Source organism: Pyrgilauda ruficollis, unplaced genomic scaffold, assembly GCF_017590135.1.
Source record: "Pyrgilauda ruficollis isolate IOZ18807 unplaced genomic scaffold, ASM1759013v1 scaffold181, whole genome shotgun sequence".
Taxonomy (NCBI): Eukaryota; Metazoa; Chordata; class Aves; order Passeriformes; family Passeridae; genus Pyrgilauda; species Pyrgilauda ruficollis.
Genome location: NW_024517096.1, coordinates 563,519 through 591,280, shown reverse-complemented (window position 1 = coordinate 591,280; position 27,762 = coordinate 563,519).

The following is a 27,762-nucleotide window of genomic DNA, read 5'->3' as shown; positions in this document are numbered from 1 at the left end:
TTCCCAGATGGATCCCAAACAGCCGCGGGTTCCAGCTCCATCCTGGGGACAAAACAAATCATGGAGTGAAGAAAAAGCTGGAAAAAGCTGGAAAAAGCTGGAAAAGAGACAACTTTTTCTTGGACACAAGGAAGGACACAGCCAAACTCAATCCTGAAGGAATATTTTCTGGGGAATCAAGGTGATTTCTGTCATCGCAGCTTCATGGAAAAAGATGGAATTTTTTTCCATTTTTTTTCAGCTGGCAAAAGCTGGAAAAAGCTGGAAAAGAGACAACTTTTTCTTGGACACAAGGAAGGACACAGCCAAACTCAATCCTGAAGGAATATTTTCAGGGGAATCAAGGTGATTTCTGTCATCTCAGCTGGAAAAAGATGGAATTTTTTTCCTTTTTTTTTTTTTTTTTTCATCTTTTTCCATGAAGGCCAGTAGCTCATCCCAAAGGACATTTGGGTCACTTTTCCAAGGTTTCTCAGCTCTTCAGGGGTTTAAGGGGAGTGAAGAAATTCAGGAATGAAGGAAAATCTCATTTGAGGAATGGGAGAAATCCTTGTGGACCTCTTGGATGAGGGACAGCTTTTCCACCTCCACTTTGGAATTCCATGTTGGGACTTCCTTCTTCCTTCCAAAGGATTTTCCTGATTGAAAATTTGGCTTTCATTTATTAAAACAGAAGAAGGAAAACCTTCCGACAAAAAGGTAAAATGGTATGTTTTAAAGGAACAAAATCTCAGAAATTGGGGGATAATTACAAAAACCAGGACATTTTTGTTAAAACAAAGCCATTTCATCCCAATGTTTATTCCTTATTTATTTATCTTTGGGAAAAGGGAACAGATTTAATGGTAGAATTCCAGGCACATTCCAAGCTTTTCCTGTAAGGATCTAGGGGAAGCTCTGGGGAGTCAGTCCCCTGCAAAGTGGGAAAATATCTCTATGGAATTCCAAACCTTTGGAATAACAAAAGGGATAATTTGGACCTGAGGGAATGAAATTCCCTGGGATGAGGGAACTGAGCAATTCTGACTTCCACGGAGCTCCAAAATCCTCCCAAAAACACAGCCCTGACCCTAAACTGGTGGAAATAATGGAAAAATCTCAGGGATCAGAGGTTTTACCCCAAAATTTCCTTCCCTGGAATTCCGGGATGAAAAATCTCACTGTTCCTTTGATTTCTGGAATAATAGGGATAAATCGGGAATGGCACCCAAAATTCCTTCTCCTGCTTCCCATCTTCCCATGGGATGGCTCCAGACGGGATAACTGGAATTAAATCCTCTTGCCTTTGGAATCACAGCCTGGAATCCCACCTGGAATCCACGGATAACAGCAGGGAGATGCCTCAAGTGGGGGTTAATCCATCCCATTCCCAGCTCCTTCATCCCATTGGTTCTATCCGGGCTCTGGGCTTTATTTTTAACTCCTGTGGAAAGCTCTGCTTTCTTTTCCTCACTGCTCCGAGATGAAAGTCGGAATTCCGGCCTTATCCGCAGCCAGCCTGAGATGCACTTGGATTTTTGAGGGGCATTTTCCCCTCTCCTTTGTCTCCTGCTTGAGAAATTCCCTCCAAATCTTCCCAAAGTGGAAGCATTCCTGGCTTGCTCTTTTCTTGGAAAAGAAAAAATCCCCCAGAAATTCCAGCATTATCCATGTCCAGCCTGGTGTGCAGTTATTTGAGGGTCATTTTCCCCTTTCCTTTTTCTCCCAGTTGAGAAATTCCTTCCAAATCTTTCCAAGGTGGAAGTATTCCTGGCTTCCTCTTTCCTTGGAAAATTAAAAATACCCAAAATTCCAGCATTATCCACGCAGTTGGATTTTTGAGGGGCATTTTTCCCTTTTTCTCCCAGTTGAGAAATTCCTTCCAAATCTTCTCAAAGTGGAAGCATTCCCACCTTGCGCTTTCCTTGGAAAAAGAAAAATCCCAAAAATTCCAGCGTGGAATTTGACTGGATCCAACCCCTGAGCGCTCCGAGGAAACAAAGCCACGCCACACGAGGAAAACATGGAAAACATCCCTGTTTGGGGTGAGAACCTCCAAAAACTCCCCTTTCCCCTGAAAAACCTGGAGTTCAGTGGGAGGCACGGCAGGTTCCCGCCACACAGGGCTGGGATCCGGGCACAAAAGGGAGCCGTTTCCTGCATTTTTTTTCCCTGGATTTCGGGACAGGGTTCAGGCAGGGGCCAAGGCATGGATGTGTCAAAATGAGGGATGGCCTTGGGGGTCACCTCGCCTTTGGACTCCAACGCCGCTTTTCCGTAGGCTGGAAAATTAAGAGGTGGGAAGGAGATTTATTCGTCCCCCCGGCCCGGTAGTTCCTTGTTAGGTTAAATTCCCTGATTTCCGGCTACAAAAGTGCTTGTTAAAATAATCTCCCTGGAAAAATTCCCCTGGGAGTGCTCCATCTTCCCCAACCCAACATTCCCGGGGAACGGAGAAGGCGAGGTGTGATGGATTTGTGCAAAATCAAATGAACCCCCCCAGAAAATAGGAGCTTGTTCTCAGGAATTTTTGGGAATTTGGCTTCTTCCAGGTGTTTTGTGTGGAATTCCAGGATCCCTGCTCCATGCATCCTGTTTCTCTTTTATCCACAGGGATATTCTGCCTTTTCCACCCTCCCAGGTGGGAAAGGCAGAAATTTCCACAGGTAATTCCCATTAATTTTCCCTGGCTTGGCTCCATCCTCTGCCCAAAACTTCCACCAGGATTGTCCTGAGGAGACAGCAGGAAAATCCATGTGCTCAACGTCCCCTTCTTTCCAGGCTATCAGATCCCAAAACTTCTTTTATCCACATCCCTCAAACTCCAATTCGAATTCTGAGCCAAATCAGCCACAAATCCGGCCCCAAAACTGCGGATTCCTCCCTATTCTCCTTATCCCAGTATCCTGCCAGCCCCATTCCCGAAATCCTTCTTCCCATTTTTCTACCCTCTGTGGTCCCATTTTCTTCCTGCACCCCACAAACCCCCCAAACTGAACTTGCTCTGAGGATATTCCACATTCCTTATCCTGCTCTCCCTCCATCCCAAAGTTTTGGCCCCGTTTCCGTGTCCCAATCCAGACTCAGCCCTGGGAAGCTCCGTGGGGGAGATGGGTCCTGAGGAGCCCAGCCAGGATTGGCCCAACCTCTCCATATCCAGGAGATCGGGATTCCCTCCAGCAATGTTTGGGAATGGGAGCGGCACAGCAGGGCCTGGATCGGGATCTCTGGTTCTCAACACTCCAGACTTCTCCATGTTTTTCATGGAATCATGGAAACATTCCCAGCTCTCCCATCCCGGCTTCAGAGCAGTATCCTGGAATGGTTTGGGTTGGGAGTGACCCTAAATCCCATCCCATCCCATTCTACCCCATCCATGGGCACCTTCCCCGATCCCAGGCTGTTCCAAATCCTGCCCAACCCAGACCCGGACATTTCCCGGCATCCAGGGATGAGGAGGAAGCTCCTCAGGATTTTTGCTGAGGCCGCACAAACTCTTTAACCCCTCCCCTTCCCATTCCCTGCAGCCCCTTCCCAAAATCCCTCTCCCCTCTGCGGATGCCTGGAACCAACCCTTTCCTCCACCAAAAAACCGGCGGCGAGGTTTAGTCCGGGGCTGGGACAAAGCTCCCATTGTGTGCCTGGATTATCCCGGCTGCGGGAGGAGGCAAAACACCGGGAATGCCGGAGGATGCTCGGAGAGCCGGCCGGGAGCAGAGGGCGCACCCCGAGCGTGCCCGGGAGGAGAGAGGGAGCGGAGCCCGCGGCATCTCCAGGGAGCGCCTGTCTTTCCCAGAGAACGGAGATTGAGGAGCTGCCCGGAGCTCCCAGACGTTACCTCAGCTCCCACCTCCTTCCCATCGCTGCCGGGGCTCCGCTCCCGGCGCTCGGAGCGGATCCTCCCCGCCACCGCCGCGTCCCGAGCCATGAATCACGGCCGGCTCCTTCCCGACCCCGGGAAAGGGGGAAGCCATGGGAGGGAGAGCTCCGTGTGCTGCGGGCAGAAAAAAGCGGCTTTTCCCTTTTTTCTTTCCTTTTTCCCCCTTTTCTTTCCCCCCCCCCCCCCCTTTACCCTCCTTTTCTCCCCCTTATCTCCCCCTTTTGTTCTTTCTCTCGTTTTTTTCTCCTTTTTCCTCTCTTCTTCCCTACTTTTCCTCTTTTTTCTCCTTTCCTCGTATATTTTCCTTTTTTTCTCATTTACCCCCTTTTTTCCCTCTTTTTTTCCCCTTTTCTCCTTCAACATGTTCCCTCTCTTTTTCCCCTTTCCCATTTTTCTCCTTTTTTCTTCCCCTTAGCTCCCACTTTTCCCCCCTTTTTCTCCCTTTCCTCGTATATTTTCCTTTTTTCTCATTCCCCCCCTTTTTTTCTCTTTTTTCCCTTTTCCCCCTCCTTTTTTCTCCTTCCCCGTGTTCCCTCCCTTTTTCCCCTTTTCCATTTTTTCTCCTTTTTCCTCCCCTTAGCTCCCCTCCCCCCCTTTTTCCTTTTTTCTTCCCCCCTTCTTTCCCCTTTTTATCTTTTCTTTTTTCTCCTTCTTTGATTTATTCCTTTTCCCATTTTTCCTTTTCCCTTTCCCCCCTATTTTCTTTTTCCTCTCTTCTTCCCCTTTTTCTCCCACATTTCCCTTTCCCCCTTTTTCTTTCCCTATTTCCCCCTTTCTCCTTTTCTTTTTCCAGTGAAGCACTCAGTGAGGTTTTCCCTTTTTTGATTTTTTCCCCCTCCTCATTCTTTCTCCCTTTTTTCCCCGATAAAACAAAATTTCCAGTTCCCTGATTTTAGACCCTGCTGCACTAAACAGGAACAGACTCTGCACCATGAAGGATAAAATTTGTCCCAATTTTGTCTCGATTTTGTCCCAACTTTTTTCACAATTTGTTCCCAATTTTGTCCCAACCATGTCCCAAACTGCTCCCGCTCTGGAAAAACAGCACATCCCGGCCCCTCCAGGGCAGGAATGAAACCACGGGAATATTTTATCCACATTTAGAGTAATTTACAGCCCATTCACAACTGAGAAAAACAGGGATTGCCCCAGGATCCTGCAGGGAGCAGAGGGATGCTGGGAATTGAGTGCCAAGTTTCCAAAATCATTCCAAACGGAAGGGGCTGCTGGTGGATCTCCAAATGGGATCATGATGGCCTTGGGGACATCTCCAGGGCCACCCGTGCCAGGAATCCTCTGAAATTCCATCTCCACCTCCCTCCACGGGGACAATTCCCAGGATTCCCGGGCGCTTCCAGCCCCCCAAGCCGTGCTTTCCCATCCCCCAGGAGAAGCAGCTTCCCGTGGCTCCATCCCCACCACTGGAAACCCTCGTAAAACCCGGGAATTTCACCCTGAACACGGTTTTTTTTCCAAGTTGGAAAGGCGAAGGCTGCCGTAAAACCCGGGAATTTCACCCTGAACACGGTTTTTTCCAAGTTCGAAAGGCGAAGGCTGTGGAAAAGGATCCATTAAGGAAGTTTAATCTTTCCCTGAGGTCCTGTGGTTTGGGAAGGAGGAGGAGGAGGAGGAACGCTCTGTCTTCTGGACAGATTGGGATTGTTTTTTCCTGTCCCCACATGAAAAATTTAGGAATAAACCCAGGATTTGCCTCCAGCTTCCCTCTGGATGTTCTCTCATTGTTCAGATGCCCAGCGAGCATCCATCAGGCTTTGTCATTCCCAATCCATGTTTTTACCAGGAAAAACAGCAAATAAAAGACTCCAGCTCCTCCCAGATCTTCCCCCTGCTGTTATTTAAACATAAATAAATCAGATTTTGGTGCTAAAAATGGTAGGTTTGGGGTCATTATCTCTCATGGAAAGCCTGACTCCCATGAAAAGTGCTGATTTTGGGATGAATCCTTGTTTTCCTTCATCTCTGGAAGGATGAGCTGCCCAGGATCCCTTAAAACAACATCTGTTTACAGCCACAGCTCCGAACAATTCCCAATTCCTTCCACATTCCCAGTGGAGATCAGGCAGCTCCCAAGCTTTGCTCCAGAGCTTCCCAAGAACCTCTTCCTCCAAGGACAAACCTGGAGGGAATTCTGAGGCTGGTGTTGTAAACAGCCTCCCCAAAGCTCCCAAAAAAGCAGGAATTCCTTATGGAAAACCTCCCAGGGATGTCAGGGATGATGCTGCATATCCCTGGCCTTTCCCTAATCCGCAGCGGTCACCAACCAGGCGGCTTGGAAGGATCCGTCGGAATTGCGGGGACTTCCAAGAGGAAGCATTGGGAATGGCGCCAGGAGCGCAGCCTGTTCCGTTTATCCCACTTTCCCTCGCTAATGAGGGCGATCCATGCAGGACAGGAGGCCCCAGAAGGGGCCGACACTGCCTCGAATCCCGGATTTTTAAAGGAATCTACGGGGATGAAATTCCACGGCCGGATGGGTCAAGGAAGGGCACGGGCTGGGAAAACGGCCATTCCGGGATTAATTTTTCCTTCGGAAAGGGGATGGATCAGGTGCTCCAGAGCGGATTTGTTCTACCTGGTGGAGGGTGGGGGTGACATTCCCAGAGGATGGAGACCTGGAGAACATCAGGTGTGTCCCCTTCCTGCCAAAGCCCTTTGGGATTTGTTGGAAACCTGGAGCGAGGGGAGGGGCCGGCGGCTTCGGCAGGTGGCGCTCCTGCCCTGACTAACGCTGGCAATTAACAAATTAACTTAATTAGGCGGTGATTGGGGCCCCCATTGAGCGGGAGCTGCCCTTTCACCCCCAGCGTGGTCAGAGCAGCCACGAGAATTCTGGAGGGAATGGAGGGATGATCCAAAGGCAATCCAAAGCAAACACCAAGGAATTTTCCTCCCTCGCCATTGGGAATTTGCTCTGGAATTATTTATTCTGCCCCAGACTCCCTGCTGTTCCCATGGCTGCTCCATTGGGATCCCGGCTCAATCCCAGATTTCCCCCAGCAGAATTCCAAGGTTTGGTTCCTTCAAGTCACTGAATTGTGGCGCAGCGATCCCATGCTTGTCCTGCTTGGATCCCGGCTCAATCCCAGATTTGCCCCAGCAGAATTCCAAAGTTTGGTTCCTTTAAGTCACTGAATTGTGGCACAGCGATCCCATGGTTTTCCTGCTTGGATCCCTGCTCAATCCCAGATTTCCTCCAGCAGCATCCCAAAGTTTGGTTCCTTTAAGTCACTGAATTGTGGCGCAGTGACACCAACACAGCCTGAGCTGGTGCCTTCAGGGAGGGTCCCCATCCAGGGATTCCCTGGAATTTTGTACTCTTGCAGTCCATGCACCCCTTCCTGTGCTGGATTTTGGGCTGGGATCTTCCCATTGGATACTCCAGACTGGGATCTGGCACTGCAGGGCCCTGTCCCTGGTGCCCATTCCTGGCTCATTCCCCTTCTCCCTTGCCCATTCCCACCTGGCACTCCCAGAAAATGGGATCAGCTGTTCAGGAATTCACTCGTAGGGAAATGGCTGGAGCAACTGGGAATGAGCTGGGAATGGGTGCATGGACTGGGAGGGTACAAAATCCCAGTGCCTGGGTTTGGGCACAGGGTTGGTGCCCATTCCCATGTTATTCCCGGTGGTTCCAAACATTTCCTTCCATTCCACACCAAACTCCAGAGTGAATTCCTCAGCAGCTGATCCCATTATCCTGACTTCCAGGTGGGAATTGGTGAGGGATAAGGGGACAGAGCTGAGTCTTTGCTGTGTGCTGTCATCCCAAAGGAATTTCCTCCATTCCCCATCCTCCAGCAGCTGATCCCACTGTCCCAGATTTCCAGGTGGCAATGGGTGACAGATAAAGGGTCACAGAGAGCTGGGCTGCTGCTCCAGAGCCCTGATCCCAAAGGAACCGCCCGCATTCCCCATCAGCTGCTCCCACTGTTCCAGATTTCCAGGTGGGAACTGGGAGGGATAAAGGGTCAGAGAGTGGGGTGCTGCTCCAGAGCCCTGATCCCAAAGGAACCGCCCGCATTCCCCATCAGCTGCTCCCACTGTTCCAGATTTCCAGGTGGGAACTGGTGAGGGATAAAGGGTCACAGAGAGTGGGTGCTGCTCCAGTGCCTCGATCCCAAAGGAACTGCCCCCATTCCCCATTTGCCAGTCCCATTGTCCCAGATTTCCAGGTAGGAATTGGTGAGGGATAAAGGGTCACAGAAAGTGGGGTGCTGCTCCAGTGCCCTGATCCCAAAGGAACTGCCCCCATTCCCCATCCAGGATCTGGGAATCATCCCGCCCTGGAGACCCGGCTGGGGAGGACACGTCCCCGTGCCCTCGGCAATGTCACCGTGTCCCGCTCCTCCTCCACGCGCATTTGGAGGCGAGCTCTTAATGGCTTGCTGTTAATTAGTGTGAACTCTGATTGCCCTGCGAGCACGCCCTTGCCTTTGTCAGCTAATTGGCCGGGCTTTCTCATCTATTATGTAAATAGCCCCGGTCTCTGCGGCGCGGTGTCGTAACGCTCCGCATTCCTGGGAGCCTGCGCTCCCGGTTCATGGAATTGTGCTCCCGGCCCCGGGCGAAAACAGCAGCAACAACAACAAAAAGCAGGCGAGCCTTTGGCTGGGTTTTGGGAGGCTCCAGAAATGAGTTCCAGAAGAAAGTGTTCCGGGCAGAAGTTCAGGGCATGGACAGCGGGAGGAGACAGCGGGAAAAGCTGGATAATCCTGGCCTTGCGTCACCTCCCGCGGCCCCACGTGCACAGGTAGGGCTGGGAACCAGTCCAGAGGTTGTCCCGTGTCACATCCCCGGGGAAGGAGCGAGGGAGGCAGGGAGGAGCAGCTCTGCCCTTCCTTCTGTGCCGGGCACTGCTGAGGCCACGCCTGGAATTCTGTGTCCAGCTCTGGGTCACTCCATTCGGGACGTGGAAGGGCTGGAGCATGGCCAGGGAAGGGAACGGAGCTGGGAAGGGGATGGAGAATTCCTGAGGGCGCTGGGAAGGGGCTGGAGAATTCCTGAGGGAGCTGGGAAGGGGCTCAGCCTGGAGCAAAGGAGGTTCAGGGGGGACCTTGGCTCTGCACAACTCCATGAAAGGTTGGAACCAGGTGGGAGCTGGGATCTGATCCCAGGGAATAACAGGATAGAAGGGAATTGGCCTCAGGCTGTGCCAGGGGAGGCTCACATTGGACACCAGGAGGAATTTCTCCATGGAAAGGGTGCTCAGGCCTTGGAGGTGCCCAGGGAGGTCTGGAGTGCCCATTCCTAGAGGTGTCCAAGGAATTCCTGGATGTGGCACTGAGTGCCAAGGTGGGCATTGGGCACAGCTTGGACTGGAGGATCCTGGTGGGATTTTCCAACCTCAGTGATCCCTCTGCAAGGACCATGCCTGGTTTCCCTCCTGTCCTGGGACGAGCAAATCTCCTCACCCAATTCCAAGGTCCCTCACAGCCTTATCCGTGGAAGCTGTAGGGTTTTAAGGAAAACGTGGATGTTGTGGGAGCTGAGGAGTTGGTGAGGCAGGGAATTGTCTGTGGGACAGATCTGCTGGAGCAGACCAGCCAAGGACTCTCTTCCCACCCAGCCCTGGAGATGCCACAGCAGGAGGAGGAGGCACCATCCATTGCCAGGGGCATGGAGGAGCCAAAGGATTCCAAAAAGAGATCCACAGGCCTGGATTTTTCCAAAGCCAACAAATTTTGGGGTCTAAATGGGTCTTTTCCAGTGATAGATACCCTGCAGACAGGACAGTTTAGGACAGGAACCCCAAATGTCCCGGCCAAGCAGGGAGCGAGGTGGCTCCTTGGAATGTCAGCCGGTATTTTCCATGAGGGAGAAAAACTTCCAAAGGATATTTATTCCACAGACAAGCTGAGCTGTAAAACAAATGAGCAAAGTCCCTGCTCCGATAAATCCACTTAGAAATCCAAACCCAGTAGCAACGGGATAATTTATGTCCCACGGAGAGAGGTCCAGAGGAAAATTGATGAAGTCTCTTATTTGGGTCATAAATCAGGTTCCATTAATGGAACCCATCCACAAATTTAAAAACACAGCCCGGAGCCCAGGCTGGTCCTTCAGCTCCCGGGAAGGAGGGACTGCAGCAAAAAGGGGGCTCTGATCCATAAACTCCTTCCTGATAAATCCAGGAAGACAATCTGGGAAAAGATAGCTGGGCTCAATTTATGGCACCTGAAAGGGAGCCAGGCGGGAGTAAATCCTCTGTGTGCCGGCAGAAATAAATCTGGGAATGTTCTCCTCTTCTTCCCTGTCCAGAAGGCCACTCGCAAATCCAAGAGCGTTTCCAACTCCTCTTTGCTTTGGCCTTCCTGCCTCCAGTCCTAGGAATGCCAACACTTACGGGATCATGGAATGGGTTGGGTTGGAAGGGATCTTAAGGATCAGCCAATCCCACCCCATAAATGGGCAGGGATGCCTCCCACTGTCCCAGGCTGCTCCCAGCATCCACCCTGGCCTTGGGCACTGCCAGGGATGCAGGGGCAGCCACAGCTGCTCTGGGAATTCCAGCCCAGCCCCTGCCCACCCTCCCAGCCAGGAATTCCTTGCCAAGATCCCAGCCCAATCTCCCCTTTGCCAGTGGGAGCCATTCCCTGTGTGCTGTCCCTGCAGGCCTTGTCCCCAGTCCCTCTGCAGCTCTCCTGGAGCCCCTCCAGGCCCTGCCAGGGGCTCTGAGCTCTGCCTGGATTTTTCCCTTCTCCAGGGGAACATTCCCAGCTCTCCCATCCTGAATCCCATCCCATTCCCACCCCCTGCCATGTTCAGGGACACCTCCCACTGTCCCAGGGTGCTCCAAGTCCCACTGTCCAACCTGGCCTTGGACAATTCCATGGATTTGGCAGCCTCAGCTTCTCCGGGCAACCACATTCAGCAGATCCAGAGCCCCTCCACCCTTCCCAGGGCAAGGGAAGATGTTTAAATCCATTAAATCCATCAGAATTCCTTGCTCGTTCCTCACAGCTCCCGTGTTGAGCAAGAGGCCGCAGCTCCACTGGATCCACGAGGAGAATTCCAGCGTGTTCCACCAGGCAGGGAATACTCCCTGAGGAGCTGCTGCCGGCTTTGCCATCCGTTTTCCAAACCCAACTTGTTCCTCGGATTCCTCTGGAATGGGGCACATTGGGAAATGATTTTGGCCTCGGGTGGAAATTCGATTTCACTGGAATTTAATCCTGGCAGGGCACATGGGATCAGCTCCTGCTTTTCCCCAGGGATAAAAATTCCTGTGTTCCTTTGTGGGTGCCGCTCTCCGGGACACCAAAGGCGAATTCCGACAGCGGAATAATCCAAAAAGTGGGAGAGTCTAGGAGCGACGAGTGAGGATTAAAATCTCCTTTGAACAGGAATTTCATCACCAAATCCCTGCCTTTCCCAGCCTAAAATCCATCAGGGATTGTCTAAAAAGCTTTGATGAGCTGCCTTTAATTTGGCTTGGAATTCTGGAGGCATTACCTGAGATAAAGGTGAGGGAATTGCACAAAGAGGTGGAAAAATTTAATCTGGATTAAAATTTGACTCCTCTTTTTCACTTTTCCCACAGCTTGGTGGAGCTGTGTGAAGATTTCCCTTTATTCCGAGGGAAATTTTCTATTATCTTCCCAAAAAAAAAAAAAAAAAAAAAAAAAAAAAAGTGGCTGTATTTTAAACATTTGGAAAGCCAAAATCATGGAATAATGGAATTGTTTTATGTGGAAAAGCCCTGACCATGACCTTATCCCTGATGTAGGGACAGAGGTTTGGGCAAAGTTTGGGCTCAGGAATTTTCTCTAATATTCCTTGGAAAGGTTTGTGTTGGAAAAGTTGGGAAATGGAAGAGGTGTTCACAAATGTGAACAATGGGGCATGGCTGGAAGTGAATTAAAAGCTGTAATTTTTTAAAAAACAATATTCTCAAATTTTAATCTTAAAAACAGGACTTGAACCATTTCTGGGTGAATGCAACCTGAAAAAAAAATTATCTTAATTAATTCAAATATTATTTAAAATTTTATTTTAATTGGAAAATTAAGCCCAGAAAATCCCCGTGCTTTGACCTTCAAGGGTTATTTTAACAAACCAGATTTTGGCCAAAAGTTGAGGTGAAATTTGTGACCCTGGCAAGAAACACTATGAAAATTCAGCCCTAATTTAAAAAAAAGAAATTGTAGCCAAGAAATTAATAGAAATAATAAATCAGTTAAAAATAATATACATAAATATTAATATAAATAATAAATATATACATATAAAATACAGGTATATAAATATATTAATATAATATATAAAAATCTATAAAATAAAATTTAATTTGGACAATATATGAATATATAGAATATATAAGTTCACAAATGTGAACAATGGGGCATGGCTGGAAGTGAATTAAAAGCTGTAATTTTTTAAAAAACAATATTCTCAAATTTTAATCTTAAAAACAGGACTTGAACCATTTCTGGGTGAATGCAACCTGAAAAAAAAATTATCTTAATTAATTCAAATATTATTTAAAATTTTATTTTAATTGGAAAATTAAGCCCAGAAAATCCCCGTGCTTTGACCTTCAAGGGTTATTTTAACAAACCAGATTTTGGCCAAAAGTTGAGGTGAAATTTGTGACCCTGGCAAGAAACACTATGAAAATTCAGCCCTAATTTAAAAAAAAGAAATTGTAGCCAAGAAATTAATAGAAATAATAAATCAGTTAAAAATAATATACATAAATATTAATATAAATAATAAATATATACATATAAAATACAGGTATATAAATATATTAATATAATATATAAAAATCTATAAAATAAAATTTAATTTGGACAATATATGAATATATAGAATATATAAAATATACAAATATATATATATATATATATATAGGTAAAATAAACAATAATAAGAGGCTGTGTGGCAATTTCCTTCTCGGGTGTTGCTCACGTGGCTCCCGTGACTCAGCCAAACATTTTTCCACCCGATGGGGTCTGTCCATGATCCAACACCCGTTTCCTAATGATTATCCCGAGGAAAACATAAATTTCCGGGGGGGATGAAGAGGTAATTTTGCAATCCTGTCGGGGAGGTCAAGCACGGACAGGGCAGCTCAGGAGGTGGTGACTGGGCAGAAAATCCTCTTTGGATTGTGCTGAAGTGGCCAAGGACAAGTTTGGACTTCTTAGGGAAGGCGACGGAGCCTGGGAAGCTCTGGGAAAGCTCGGGATTAAGAGCAGATAACGTGGATCCAAATCCTTGTAAACAGCAGGAATTTCCTCAGCCGGGGTGGCTGCGGCAAGGACAAAGCACCCAGAGGTGGAACGGGGATGAGTTTTAAATCCTGGGACAGATGGGATTTGGGGAATTTCCACCCTGGAGTCTGGGATATCTCCAAGGACAAACTGTCCTGGAAAAATTCAGCTGAGCTGTTCTGGATCCTCTCTGGGCTTGGAGCTGGATTTGCCGCTGGAGGAGGAGGAGGAATTTTTTGGTTTGGAAAGGTTTTCTCGTGCCTGGAGGAACAGGGGTTGAGAGTCCAAAATCCAGTTTAACCAACAGAAGTGGCCTGGGAGAACTTCCCAGGGATTTTGGGAATACCGTAGGATTAACATTCTCTTAGAACCATGGAATATCCTGAGCGGGAAGAGATCCACAGAGATCATGGATCCAATTCCTTCCCTGCCCAGGACAATCCCAACAATCCCACCCTGTCCTTGGGAGTGTTTTCCAAAGGCTCCTGGAGCTCTGGCAGCCTTGGGAATGTGGCCATTCCCTGGAAAGATGTTCCAGTGCCCACCATCCTCTGGATGAGGAATCTTTTCCTGATATCCAGCCTAATCCTCCCTGGAGTAGCTCCAGCTGTTTCTCCCTGGAAAATTTAGAGTTTCCTACTCTTATTTTTTTTAAGGAATATTTTCCTTGAGATGCTCAAAGCATCCAGGTGGTTTTCCTTGTTTTCCCCCATTTTTTACAGTATTTCAATGTCTTGGGATTTTTTTTCCCTTTACTGAAGGTAAAAACCTTTTTTGGCTGGGCCTCTCCCAAAAAATTATCCATAAAATTTCCATGTCGGAAATGGATTTTCCCTCATCCTGAAGACACCAGGCCCCGGGCAGGAGATCTCCCCATTTTTGGGCTCTCTCGGGGTTGTTGGGGATCGTTCCCTGCTGGGCTCCAGAGGATTCGGAGCCACCTCGTGATGAGCATTAGGATTTGTCATGTGATTCCTGAGGGATTCATTCAGGGTTTGAATTAAAAAAAAGGGGGGGGGGAAAATCAGTCTGTACTGACAGGGATCCATTACTCAGCCATGAATCTTTTCTTGAGGAAAAATCACCATTTTTGCGGGATTTTGTGTATTTTGGGTCAGGCCCTTGGCTGGTCTCCAGTGCCAGGAGATTTTCCTGCTTTCCACCAGCTGGGATTCAGGCCAAGGATGTGGAGTTGCTCCCTGCTCGCTTGTGCTGGTGGAAAAGAGCTTTGAGGATGGATTTGAACTCCTGCAGGTGTTCAAAAAGGAAAAATTGGGATATTCCGTCTCTCTGGAGCCTCCAGATTCTGAATTTGTGTAGGGACAGCAGGAAAAAGTGGATCTGTGGTTACAGTGGGACAAATCCAGGGAAAGGTCACAATCCAAGGTGAATTATTTGGGATTTGCAGATTATTTCCACTTTTTTCCAGTGGAGTTCAAGACTGGAATCATTCTTGTCCTGTTTTCTGGCAGGAATCATCAGTGTCCCATTTTCTGGCACAACTGGGACAGTGGCTTGTCCTCAGCAGAGCAGCCAAAAATTTGGGGTGCACCATCTCCTTCCTCCAGGGCCTGGATGGGAATCTTGAAGGAAAATGGCATTTTTGCAGCTCCACCCGAGTTCCTCAGGGTTTTCTGCCTTCCCGAAGGATGATCCTGGAGCCTTTGCTGTTCCTGGGGAAGCACCTGGATCCTCTGGATGTGTAGAAATTAATTTGTGATTTACACTCATTTTTGGGGTGTTGGGGCCTGATTTTTACAACCCCAAATCAGCAAAAAGTGGAGATTCAGGGCCTTGAAATGTGAATTTTACAGGAAAGAGTCCAAGAAAAAGCCCAAAAATAGATGAGCAGATAAATCCTGACAGATCAGGACCTGCTGGAAGATCTGAGGGCTCAAGGGCTCTTCATGGAGAAACTCATTAAATGCCAGATCCATTCACTGTCATTCCTGCTATTTCAGGATACGTGGAAGTATCAGGGAAAAAAAGGTCAGAAAAGCAAGGGTGGTTCTGAAGCTCGGCTGGAGCTGGGGCAGAGCAGCTCCAGGGGATCCAATCCCACACCAGGAGCAACAGGCTTGTCCTGAGAAGCCTCCATGGGATCTGTCCCGCCTGGACATGGATTTGAGATGAGTGTCTGGTCCCAGAGATCCCAAAAAATCTGTGGCAGGGCTTCCATTTCCAACATTCCTTCAGATGCCTGGCTCCAGAGCAGAGGGGCTCCAGAATCCTCCGGGGCCTCCTCTGGACTCTCTCCATGGCCAAAATCCCTCTTTTCTGGGGTACATTTTCCTTGTAGTTCAGCCTGGCCATGTCAGGCCTCCCTGCAAACCCTCACCCTTTAATTTGGGGGTTAAAAGGACTTTTCCAGGCCATCCAGAGCTGGGAACAGCCCTTTCCCTCAGGGCTCTCCCCACTGGGCCTTGGCCACCAGACCTTTTGCCGAGGTTCAGGAGATGATTCCCAGTTTCTCCTTTCTCCTGGAGCTGCTCTGACTCATCCACACGGAGCAGACACAACTTCCTTGGTCCCATTCCCACAGCAGCAACTGCTGCCTCTGGCTTGGCTTCAAAAAGGCTCCGGAGGTGCTAAAATCCCACAGAACTGGCAGGGATTGGATCCCAAAACTGATTTTTTTTTAGAGCTGGGTCTCTGCCTCTGCTCTGAGGCTCTGTCTTGTTTCTCCTGGCGCTGGTGGGAGGCTCTGAAGGTTCCGAGATTGGTTTTTTTGGGGAAAAAAGATAAGAGGTTCTATGTGTTGTGTCTCCCAGCTGGTTAACCAGGCTCCAAACAGACTCCATGGAATTGCTATGGCTTTTCCTGCTCAGGTCACTGAGATGAGCCTCATTCAATTTCTTTCCTCAGCTGAGGATGGAAAACTCATTTTTCCGGTTTTAGGGAGGGACCTGGCGACAGAAAGTGGCTTTGGTTCATCACCAGATCTTCTCTTCTTTTTTGGGGGGGCAGTCTGCAGGAGAATGAGCTCTTCTTGGTCTGGCACAGGGATGGATGAATTCCAGGGATCTCCTGCCAGGAGGGGACAGCCAGGGGGGGTCGGGCTCTGCTCCAGGGAACAGGGACAGGAGGAGAGGGAACGGCCTCAGGCTGGGCCAGGGTGGACATCAGCAGGAATTTCCTCATGGAAAGGTGGTCAGGGATTGGAAGTGCCCGGGGAGGTTTGGAGTCCCCATCCCTGGAGGTGCCCAAGGAATTCCTGGATGTGGTACTCAGTGCCAGGGTGGGCATCGGGCACAGCTTGGACTGGATGATCTTGGAGGGCTTTTCCAACCCCAGTGATTCCATGAACCTCCATATGATCCACACCTTGTTCCTGGGACATCCTGGCTTTCAAGATCCATCTTTTTTTTGTTGTTCATGGCCTCATTTCATGGCAGCAGGGAAGGAGCTGTGGGGTTTGGAAGGTTCCCAGAGCCGGGTACATCCCATCCTGAGGGAACAGCACCGGGACACCAATCCCGGATTGCTGAGACAACTTTGCTGCATGAAGTCTTTTCAGAAAGGAGAGGTCTGGATTTAGAGCTGGATCTAGATCTAAAAAAGGCCAGGTTTTAGCTTTGAGCAGCGTGGTTTAGTGGAAGGTATCCCTGCCCCTTGCAGGAGCTGGAATGAGATGAACTTTAAGGTCCCTTCCAAGCCAAACCATTCCATGATTTTTATTTCAAGGACACGGCCTTGTTTAGAAATCTTGCCACAAAGTAAGCGAGGAGAAAACTCTCTCAATTTACTCTCCCCTCACTCTGAAAAGCAGTTTGTTTATTTTATTTTCTTTATTTTTTTTTTCTTCAGCCAACGATGCCAACAAGGAGGACTTGAAGGTGCCTTTCCCCTGCTGGGGAAGGGATGGATCAGGGAACACCAGCAAGGAGAAGGTGAGGGAAGCAGCAGGAGCTGCTGTGCCCCAACCAGAGCCTTGGAACCCTGCCCATCTCTGAGTAACACTTCCAGAGTTATTTATTCCTCCCCAGAACCAGGACCTCCCGTGGGAACCTCCACGGAAAAGATTTGCAGGAATTCTGGACACCTTTGCCCTGCCATGGGAGTCCATCCCATGGAGGGCTTGGGTCCCTCCAGGTCCCTCGTGGCTTCCTGGTAGAATTAATTCCAGTTTTCCTCCCCTGTTTTAAATCCAAAATTTGGATTTGGATCCCTCAGGAGCACCTGAGGACTGGCAGGGAGCTGATTTTTCAGCACACTGGGAGGGCGTGGGGAGGTGTTTGCCAGGCTTGGGTGGAGGTGGAGGATGGAGAGATCCAAACCTGGGAGAGACTGATCTGTGCAGAGCACGGGGGGCAACATCTGGAGCCAATCACCCTTCCAGCTGTGCCTGGCTTCATCCCACAGGATGCTCTGCCCACAGAGAGGCAGGAAGAAGCTGGTGGAGTTGGGATGGCAAGGACCATGACCTAGGGGGGTTTGCTGAGCCATGGGTGGTCGAGATGGTGGTGGTTGATGTTTGAGGTGGTGGTGGATGGTTTGATGGTGGTGGGTCCTGGTTGAGATAGGGGTGGTGGATGGTTCAGGTGGTGGTGGTGGATGGTTTGGGTGGTGGTGGATGGTTCAGATGGTGGTGAGTCATGTTCAGATGGTGGTGGTGGATGGTTTGGATGGTGGTTGATGGTTTGGGTGGTGGTGGTGGATGATGTTCAGATAATGGTGATTGATGTTTAGATGGTGGTAGTTGATGGTTTGGTGGTGGTTGAGGGTTTGGGTGGTGGTGGTTTATGTTCAGATGGTGGTGGCAGATGGTTTGGATGGTGGTGGATGAGGTTCAGACAGTGATGTTTAGATGGTGATGGTTGATGGTTTGTTTGGGGGGTGGTGGTTGATGGTTTGGTGGTGGTTGATTGTTTGGGTGGTGGTGGGCCATGGTTCAGATGGTGGTTGATGTTCAGGTGGTGGATGGTTTGGATGGTGGTGGATGATGTTCAGATAATGATGTTTAGAGGTGGTGGCGGATGGTTTGGATGGTGGTAGTGGATGGTTGGATGCTCCAGGGAACACCTAGAGCTGGCAGGGGACTGTCCCAAACCTTTGGGACGAGCTCCGTGGTGGGGCTGGACACCCACACCATCCCAGCTGCAAACACGCCCAAAAACCCGAATTAACCAACCTCCCCCAGCCCGCTCCCTCCTCCTGCTCGGAACCCACCTGCGGTGCCACCGCACGGGGCAGCTCCCCCGAGGGATTCCCGGGAACAGGAGCTGCTCCCGAACTCCCAAGGGATGAGGAGCCGGTAACCCCGAGCCGGGAGGGCTCTCCCGGGTTTGGGCTTGTGTCTGTTCTCCCTGGGCACGGCTCCTATCTCTTATCTCGCGTGCGGTTTCCTTCCCCACATGGAGCACAGCTGGGGCAGGAGCCTGGTAAGCGGGGAGGCATTTCCCGCTCCCCCAGCGTGGCTTGGGAAAAGGGGAGGGAGAGGGAAAGAGATCCAACGGGCCGAGCTCCCGCTGCGATTCCCGAGAAATCAATTAGCCAGGGAGGGGCGGGGCCCTTGGCAAACCGCGGGATTGGGAGGAAAGCATCTCAAAAAGAGGGCGGAGGGAGGGGGTGTTGGAGGTGGGAGCTTGTGGATTTGTTCCTGGGAGGTGTTCCCAAAAGATTCAGCAGGAACTGGTAGGGAAAACCTGGGATTTGGGAAGCAGGCTGCTAATTAGGGAGATAGGAATGAGTGGCTTTGTTTGTAGGAGATGCTCCCAAAAGATTCAGCAGGAACTGGTAGGGAAAACCTGGGATTTGGGAAGCAGGCAGCTAATTAGGGAGATCAGGAAATGGGAATTAATGGATTTGTTTGTAGGAGATGCTCCCAAAAGTTTCATCAGGAGCTGATAGGAAAAGGTTGGGATTTGGGAAGCAGGCTGCTAATTAGGGAGATAGGAATGAGTGGATTTGTTCATAGGAGATGTTTCCAAAAGTTTCAGCAGGAGCTGGTAGGGAAAACTTGGGATTTGGGAAGCAGGGGACCACACTTATCCTGTGCTGAAAAATATCAGCCAGGACTTGTGGTCTGCAGTGGCAAAGGTTGGGAAAATCCACATTTTGAATCTCCTCAGCAGTTTGGGAATTCTGGTGGTGTCAAATGGAGCATTTGGGGGTATTTTTTGGTTTTTTTTCAGGCTTCAGTTCCCTCCCAGAGTCTGGGAGGCCTAAATTTTCCATCCTACTCTTTTGGGAATACGTCCAGGGCGTGCTGTGTTCCTGCTGTTATTCCATGTAGAAATGGGGCATGTGGGAAAAGCCTTTGGATGGACACTCAGCACAGGTGCAGCTGGATTTAGGGATCTTCCCTTCTCCTGCTCCTTAGAGTGGGCAATTTTTTGAAATTAAATAAATTTTTGGGTTCAGGTCCCTCCATTCCCAGTCAGGTCCCTCCATTCCCAGTCACATTCCCAGTCTGGAAGAGTTTCTACCTCCTGTTAGGAAGGAGAGAGGTATTTTTGGAATGTGAGTCTCTCCTTTGGGAGAGGGGCTGTTGCCCACATGGATTGTCCTCATGGAATGTCTCATTCCACAGAATCTGGGGCTTGTGTGGAGAGCTGGATTAGGGAAAACTGGGCCTTGCCTTTGCCCTTGTCCTTCCAGGGTTGCTCCGGCAGAATTTTGGGAATTGTGGCACAAGACGAGGAATGTGATTGAGGGTCTCTTGGACACCTGATGACTCCAAATACCAAATTCCCACTTCCCAAACCAGCCTGAATGGAAAATAGAGCTGGGATTGGTGCCAGAGGAGTGGATCCCACAGTTGATGGGTCACACCTGTCACCCTGAGCCCTCCTTCCCAAAAACAAGGGAACTGAATCCCGTTTCCATGGGAATTGCTCAGATCAGATTTGGGGTTTCCTCCTGTTTTTCATTTCACTGGAATAGTGGCATGGGAAGAAGGGTGGGAGAGAGCTCCAGGACACCAGGAAGCTCCAAACCCTGTGGAGCTCTGCGGAGGAGGGAGGCTGGAAGAGAGGCCTCAGCTCCTGGGCTGGGAGATGTGTTCCGGCAGGAATTTTGGTTTCCTTGGGCTCCGGAGCAAGGTTTGAACTCCCATCCCAAGCTGGAAAATTGGGAAACAGCCCTGTGGGACTTAGATCCTGGGGGACTTCCATGGATCAGCTTCTCTACCATCCATGTAGGAATGGGGGCCACGTGCATGGAAGCGCCCCCACACCTAAATCTGTATCGTTATTCCCAGAATATCCTTCCAAGATTTCTCCTGTTGCATCCACCCAGCTTGTTGGGTTTGTCTGGTCTGCTTATTTTCACTCTGAGCTTGTTCCTCTGATTCAATTCCCCTGGAACTTCCTCTAGGATCTTCCAAATTGTTCCTCTGAATTCCCTGAGAACTTTTTCTAGGATCTTCCCAGCCTCTGGTGGGATGGTTCCTCTTGTTAAATTCACCTGGAAGTTTTCTTAGGATCTTCCAAATATCTCCTGTGATTAGATTCCCCTGGATCTTTTTCTAGGATCTTCCAAACCACTCTTGGAATGGTTCCCCTCATTAAATCCCCCTGGAACTTTTCCTAGGATCTTCCAAGCTTCTTCATGGATGAATCGTCTTGTTAAATTCCCCTAGAACTTTTTCTAGGATCTTCTGAGCTTCTTCTTGGATGGTTCCTCTTGTTAAATTACCTGAGAATGTTTCCTAGGATCTTTTCTTAGGATCTTCCAAATGGTTCTGTCTCCGTCTCTCTGGGTGCCTCCTAGTGAACCCCGGCCAGCCCCGGGTCGGCAAACAGCGGGGGCACAGGAAGGGGGTACAAAAAGGGGTACATCATCTGGGGAGAATAAGGGGATACAAAATCAAAACTATTACAAAGTATAAAAGCACACTGCAACATGGTTCCTCTGATTAAATTCTCCTAGAACATTTCCTAAGATCTAAAAAATGTTTTCTCTGATTAAATTCCCCTGGATCTTTTTCTAGGATCTTCCAAACTGCTCTTGGAATGGTTCCCCTAGTTAAATTCCCCTGAAATTTTTCCTAGGATCTTCCAAGCTTCTTCACGGATGATTCCTCTTGTTAAATTCCCCTATAACTTTTCCTAGGATCTTCTGAGCTTCTTCTTGGATGGTTCTTCTTGTTAAATTCCCCTGGAACATTTCCTAGGATCTTCCAAATGGCTCTTCTGATTAAATTCCCCTAGAATATTTCCTAGGATCTTCCAAAGCCTGCTTGGATGGATCCAGGGAGATGAACCCGCTGAGGAGAGGGACCTGAGCCAACATTTGGGCAGAAGAAGGGGTAAGTGTTGCACACGTGGCTGAGAGGGAGAGCATTTGGGAATGAGATCCCGAATCCCTGATAGTGTCCCTGTGGGAGATGGATTGGTCCGGGGGTGTGAGAAAGGAATATTTTGGAAGTGTGTGGGTGTGAGGTGTGTGTGAGACTGTGCCTGCCTTTCCCTCCCCACACTCTGAGAACCTTTTCGGGGTGTTCACACAGCCCCCAGTTCCTGAAATAATCCACCCATCCCGAAAAATTCCTGAGTCTGCGGCCCCCTGGAGGAGAAGGATTTGCTCCTGTGCCTTGGGACCGGTTTCCTGCAGCTCGTGCCAGAGGTCAGGACGGGTGCCTGGGGGTGTTTGGGGTATCCCAATCCCTCTCCTTGCTCCTCTTGCCATCTTCTGAGGGATGGAGAAGTGGAATATCTCCAATCTCTCCCCACCACTTCCCGTCCCACTCCCGGAAAGCCATGGAAGGGGCAACCGAACATCCATGGGCTGGAGGTGACGTCACAAATACCTGGAAAAGAGTGGAATTGTCCCAATTTTTATGTCACTGTGACAGCCCTGATAATTTTACCCTTCCAGAGTGCTCCGAAACCTTCGGAGCCCTGGACTTTAAGGAAAGGGCAGCACGTGGAGCATGAAAACCCTTTTGATCCCAAAAAGTGCTGGCATCCCTGAGCGGAGACTGGGATTCTCCTGCTGTCAGCAGTTCCCCTCACCTGCCCCAGCACATGGAAAATGCGGGCTCAGGCCCCTTTTCCCTCGGGAAAGGGCCAAGCCACATCTCCCGCCTGGAGCCACGTGGTGGCAGGTGCCTCCTTGCACCCTTGTTTTCCCTATTTTGGGAAAGCCATCCCGCCTGGCAGACGGAAAACCGGGATTCAGTGGGTCAGCAAGAAAGAACAAGCAAGGCTGGCTGTGTTGGCGCTCCGGGAAATTCACCTGGGAGCTGGCAGAGCAGCTGGAGCTCCGGCTCCTGCTCCAAGGACTGTTGATGTTTGGGAAATGAAACAACCCCTGGTGCTGGCGACTGGAATTCAGGTCTCCCCACTCCCAGGGGAGTGTCTCGATCCCAAGGCTCTGGAGTCATGCTCACTCTTGCCCTCTGGAGCTTCAGGCTTGGATTTGATGGATTTTTTTTTTTTCCCTTGACGAGGAGAGGAGTTTCTCCAAAAAAAAAAAAAAGGGAGGGGGTGAGCATCTCTCCAGCTCTGCTGTCGGGAAGGGCAGGCATGATTTGGAGGATGGGGTTTCCCAGATCCAGGGAATGCTCTCTGGCATTTCAGTTGTTGTTTGGGAAGGGCTTGAAGGAGATTTTCCTCCGAGTCCTGCTCATTATGGGAATCTGCATATGGAAATAATTATGGAAATTATGGGAGATGTGGCGCACAGGATGGAAACACCCACGGACCAGGCCTTGGTGGTGTCACCAGGCAGGGACACAGGACATGGACTGAGACACCTCTGACCATGTCCTGATGCTTTGTGTTGGGAATTGTCACTAAAAACAGAGATTTTCCGTGGATTTTGGTGCCCCTGAGGTGACACAGCAGGTGAGCCGGGGTGTGAGACTGAAATCTTGGACATCCATGGATAAACACGCTGGGTTTGGCCGTGCAGACCCTCGTGGGGGAGTGTTCTTCCCAGTGATTTATCCTGGCAGTCTCCAAAGGCAGCCAGCCTCCGGAGAGGCCCCTTGGAAAGCAGCAGGGCCCGGAGCCTGGCAGGAAAATCCACCAAACAGGAAAGCTTTGATTTTCCTGGCGTTAGGAATGGCGAGCAAGGAGAGGCTCTTGCACAACTCCTGCTGAGCTTGGTGCTCCCACATCCCCCTCTGGTTTTAAAACCAGGGGTTTGGTTTTAAAAGCTTTATTGCAGACCCTAAATCCCCTAGGATCTCTCTCCTGCCCCTGCCAGCGCTGATCTCCCCTCTGGAATCCCAGAGGTTCCCCAAGTCCGCCGCCGCTCCCCCAAATCCTGGTAGGGTCCCGAGCGTTGAGTCGGTGCCTGTGGGCAAATCACTTCCACCTCTGTAGGATCTGGCTGTAAACCGAGGTTAATAACCCCAAATTACCAACCTGTGAGAATTAATGAGCTCAGCCCGGCTCGGCCCTTTGAAGGCAGGAGGCATTACAGGAGCACCGGGCCATTATTGCCGAGTGTGGTTTTAATCTCGGCCTAGTTTCACTTACAAATTGGAGTTCTGCTCCCTTTGGACTGCACGGCACTAATTAGACAGGGAAGGGAGGAAATAAAGGTTTCCAGTGTTGGAAACCAGTTAATTTTAGGGTGCTTTGCTTTAATTGCGTCTGCAAAGACATTGGGAAAATGTGTAATGAGCTGAGAACGCTTGAACTCGGCTTTTATTGGTCCCTAAACCCTTGCTTCTGCTAAGTCACAAAATGCCAGTAAAAGAGTGGAGAGCTCGACCTTTTTTTTATTTTTTTGGGGGAATGCCGAGGTGAAATAATTCCCCCTAATCCCGTTTCATGTCGCCCTCCTCCTCCATAAATCCCGGAGCACTTCCCAAGAGTGGACGCAGCGCTCTCCCCTCTCGTTTGGGAAACACAAAGCAGAGGGAGGTGCCGGGATTTGCCCAGGGTCACGTAAATGAGGCTTTGGCTCCGTGAGAAACATGTGGCAATTTAGGAAAACAGGTGGAAAACATGCTGTGGACACTTACCTAATTTTCGGTCTTGTTTTCGCTTTGGCCAGCTCCTATCAGTTTAAGCTGGTTTTGGGTCTAAAGCAAAGCTTTGCCGTGGTTTGTTGGACTGGGATCTGTCTGGCTCCAGCACAGGGAGGACGTGGAGCTGCTGGAGAGATCCAGAGGAGGCACCAGGGATGGAGCAGCTCTGCTGGGAGAAAAGGCTGGGAGGGCTGGGAATGTCCACCCTGGAGAGGAGAAGCTTTGGGGTGAGCTCAGTGTGGCCTTGCAGGGCCTGAAGCAGCTGCAGGAGAGCTGGAGAGAAAATTTGGACAAGGGATGGAGGGACAGGACACAGGGAATTGCTTCCCACTGCCAGAGGGCAGGGAGAGATGGGATATTGGGAAGGAATTCCTGGCTGTGAGGGTGGGGAATAAAACTGGCAAACCCCAGGTGGAATCTTTGGGGAGAGCACCCAAAACAGCAGGACTGGGAGAGCTGTAGTTTGGTTTGAGGAGGTTTTGTGGGATGAACTGGGGGCTGGAAAAGTGGTGGATGTGGTTCTGGACGCTGGCAGTGAGCTGGGAGCATTGGAGAGCCAAGGCCATCCTCCCTCCGGCTCCAGGAAGATCTGGGAACACCTTTGGGATCTGATTGCTGGACCAGTTTGACTGGGAGCTGCTTGGAGATGATGGTTTGGCTGTGGCAACGGTGAAGAAGGGAAGGTTTTGGGGTAATTTATAGGAATTTGGAGATCCAGAAGATCTGGGATTTCTTTCCAGCTCTTCAGAGACTGCTGCATGACCAGAGCGTGTTTGTCACGTGTGAAGTGGGATCGTGGAATGGGTTGGGTTGGGAGAGACCTTAAAGCTCATCCAGCCCCACCTCTGCCATGGGACACCTTCCCCAATCCCGGGTGGATCCAAGCCCTGTCCAGCCTGGCCTTGGACACTTCCAAGGATTCAGGGACATCATGTCCTAAACAGGATTTGCACAGAAATGAGGGAAAATTTCTTCAGATCTGCCCTTGCCTTGTCCTCTGGGGATCTTCCTCTGGGGTGGGGCGTTCCCAGTCTGGCTCTCCTGGGATAATCCTGATGTCCCGCAGCCCTTCCTGGAGGGACAGGGTTAGGTTATTATCCCGGGGCACTGCTCCCCTCAGCTCTCCCTTGCTGGCCTCAGAGACCTCGGCTGTTTTACCATCCTCACTCCCAGTTCAAATATTTAATACTTTCCCACCGAAAATTCAGCAGATTCAGGGATGTTCCCAAAACAGCTCCAGCTTTCCATTTGTGGGAAGTGTGGTTGTTTAATGGGAATGGTCATTTTGTCAGGCTTTTCCAGGAAAACTGCCTTGTCTTTGGTCCTGAAACAAAGCTCTTCATGAAGCTTTTTACACTTTGGGTTGTTTCAGAAATTTATTTCATTTTTAAGGCCCCCAGCGCAGATCCTGGTGAGAATTCAACAGCTTGTTCCACTTGGAGAAGGGAAAAATCCAGGGAATCTTCAGAGCCCCTGGCAGGGCCTGAAGGGGCTCCAGGAGAGCTGCAGAGGGACTGGGGACAAGGCCTGCAGGGACAGCACACAGGGAATGGCTCCCACTGGCAAAGGGCAGATTGGGCTGGGATCTTGGCAAGGAATTCCTGGCTGGGAGGGTGGGCAGGGGCTGGGCTGGAATTCCCAGAGCAGCTGGGGCTGCCCCTGGATCCCTGGCAGTGCCCAAGGCCAGGTTGGGCATTGGGGCTTGGATCCACCTGGGACAGTGGGAGGTGTCCCTGCCCGTGGCAGGGGTTGTCACTGGATGAATTTTAAATTCCCTTCCAACCCATCCCATTCCAGGATTCAGGAATTACGGTGGCCTGAGAGCCAAGCACTCAACTTCGGGAAATCCCAGCGGTGCCATCCACCTTCTCCTTGACTTCGGGAATCCTGGGAAGGGAGCTCAGCCCTGCAGCAGCCCCCGCGGCGCTCGGTACCATGGACAGCGCTGGCACGGCCCCGCCACTCGCGGGGTCCCGGCGGGTCCCGGCCCTGTCCCGGAGCTCCCGATGTTTCCTTGTCCCCCCTTTGCTTCGTGCCCGCAGCTCTCCGGAGGTTTTCTGGCAGTAGCAGCTTTTGTTTGTCCTGGATTAGCTGTGGAAAATCCCCGAAATCCACCTGGATTTAACAGGGTAGGTCGGTTGTCTGCACACCTGACATTGGCACGAAGAAGGTTCTCCGTCTGCCGCAGGAAAAAAGGAGTTTTTCCTTCAAAAGCAGGGATTTTGACATCTTAAAATCCCATAGGGATTAGTTTCCCTGTATCCCTGCAGGGATGGGGAACGTGAGGAGGAAAATTCATAATTAGAGGGATTTTTGGGAGAGGGAATTCAGCACAACCAGGGAGGTTGTGGCTGCCCCTGGATCTCTGGAAGTGTCCAAGGCCAGGCTGGATGGGACTTGGAGCCACCTGGGATAGGGGAAGGAGTCCCTGCCCCTGGAATGAGGTGGAAGGAGAAGATCTTCAAGGTCCCTCCAACACAAACTATTTTATAACTCTACAGCTGCTTTCTGGAGGTGGGAATTTCCCAGGAATTCTCACTCTAAGGGTTCAAGGACAGGTCATGGAGCTCATTCCAGGAGCAGAGGGAGGTTCCCTTCCATGGTATCCCCTTGGCTCACCAGGACGAAGGATTGCTGGGAACAGGTCCGTGACACCTTTCAGGTCCGACCCCTGTAATTTAATGTAGGGAACAGCTCCACCTTTGAGCCTGGGGAGCAGAGAGGAGCTGGAAATTTAAACCCGGCTTAGTGGAGAGCACAAAAGAGCTTAAGTTGCAGAAAGGGAGCTCGTTGCAAAACCTCTGGTGAGGATCCCACTCCTGAGCGCTGTTCTGCTCCAGCTGGGATCAGGACATGGGTGCCCTCAAAACCTTTGATGCCCTCAATTCCCTGATTTTGAATTCCTTCAAAACAGCAGCTCTACATAACCCAGGAGCACTGAGATTCCCAAGGAACTCACTCGGCTTCTTGGGAAGACAGGAGGGACAAAAGAGGTGCCAGGTCCCCAGTGAGGCTGTGGGGATCACCCCGATCCCACCTGTGCCTGATGGGTTTAGGCTGGAGATCTGGGATGAGCTGGACTTTTAGCACCAGGTGGATACTTGGCCACCAGCTCAGTGCTGGTGTTGTGGGGGTGTTTCCCGATGGAGTCAGATTTAAAGGGAAATTTGTGGATTTAAAAGGAAAATCAGCACCTGGAAATCAGTGGCTGTGGGATCTGATGGTTTGCCATGACCAAAATTCCACTCCTGGCCACACCACCTGGCCTTCCAGCTTTAGTCGAGGTGGAGAGTTGGTTCTAAGGCCGAGGATGTCCGTGGGAGATGGACAAGGTGATTTTGCGATGGTTGTCCTAGGATGTGTCAAGGCGGTGGGTCAGGCACTGAAAGGATGTAGGGCCATGGAATGGTTTGGGGTGGGAGGGATCTTAAATCCCACCCCATCCATGGGCAGGGACACCTCCCACCATCCCAGGCTGCTCCAAGACCCAGTGTCCAACCTGGCCTTGGGCCCTGCCAGGGATCCAGGGGCAGCCACAGCAAATCTGGAAATTCCATCCCAGCCCCTTCCCACCCTCCCAGCCAGGAATTCCTTGCCAATATCCCGTCTAAACCATCCCATCTCTGTCAGTGGGATACCATTCCCCCTTGTCCCACCTCTACAATTCCTGACAAAGATCCCCTCTCCATCCTCCCTGGAGGCCCCTCCAGATCCTGGAAGGAGATCAATAAATATTTCAT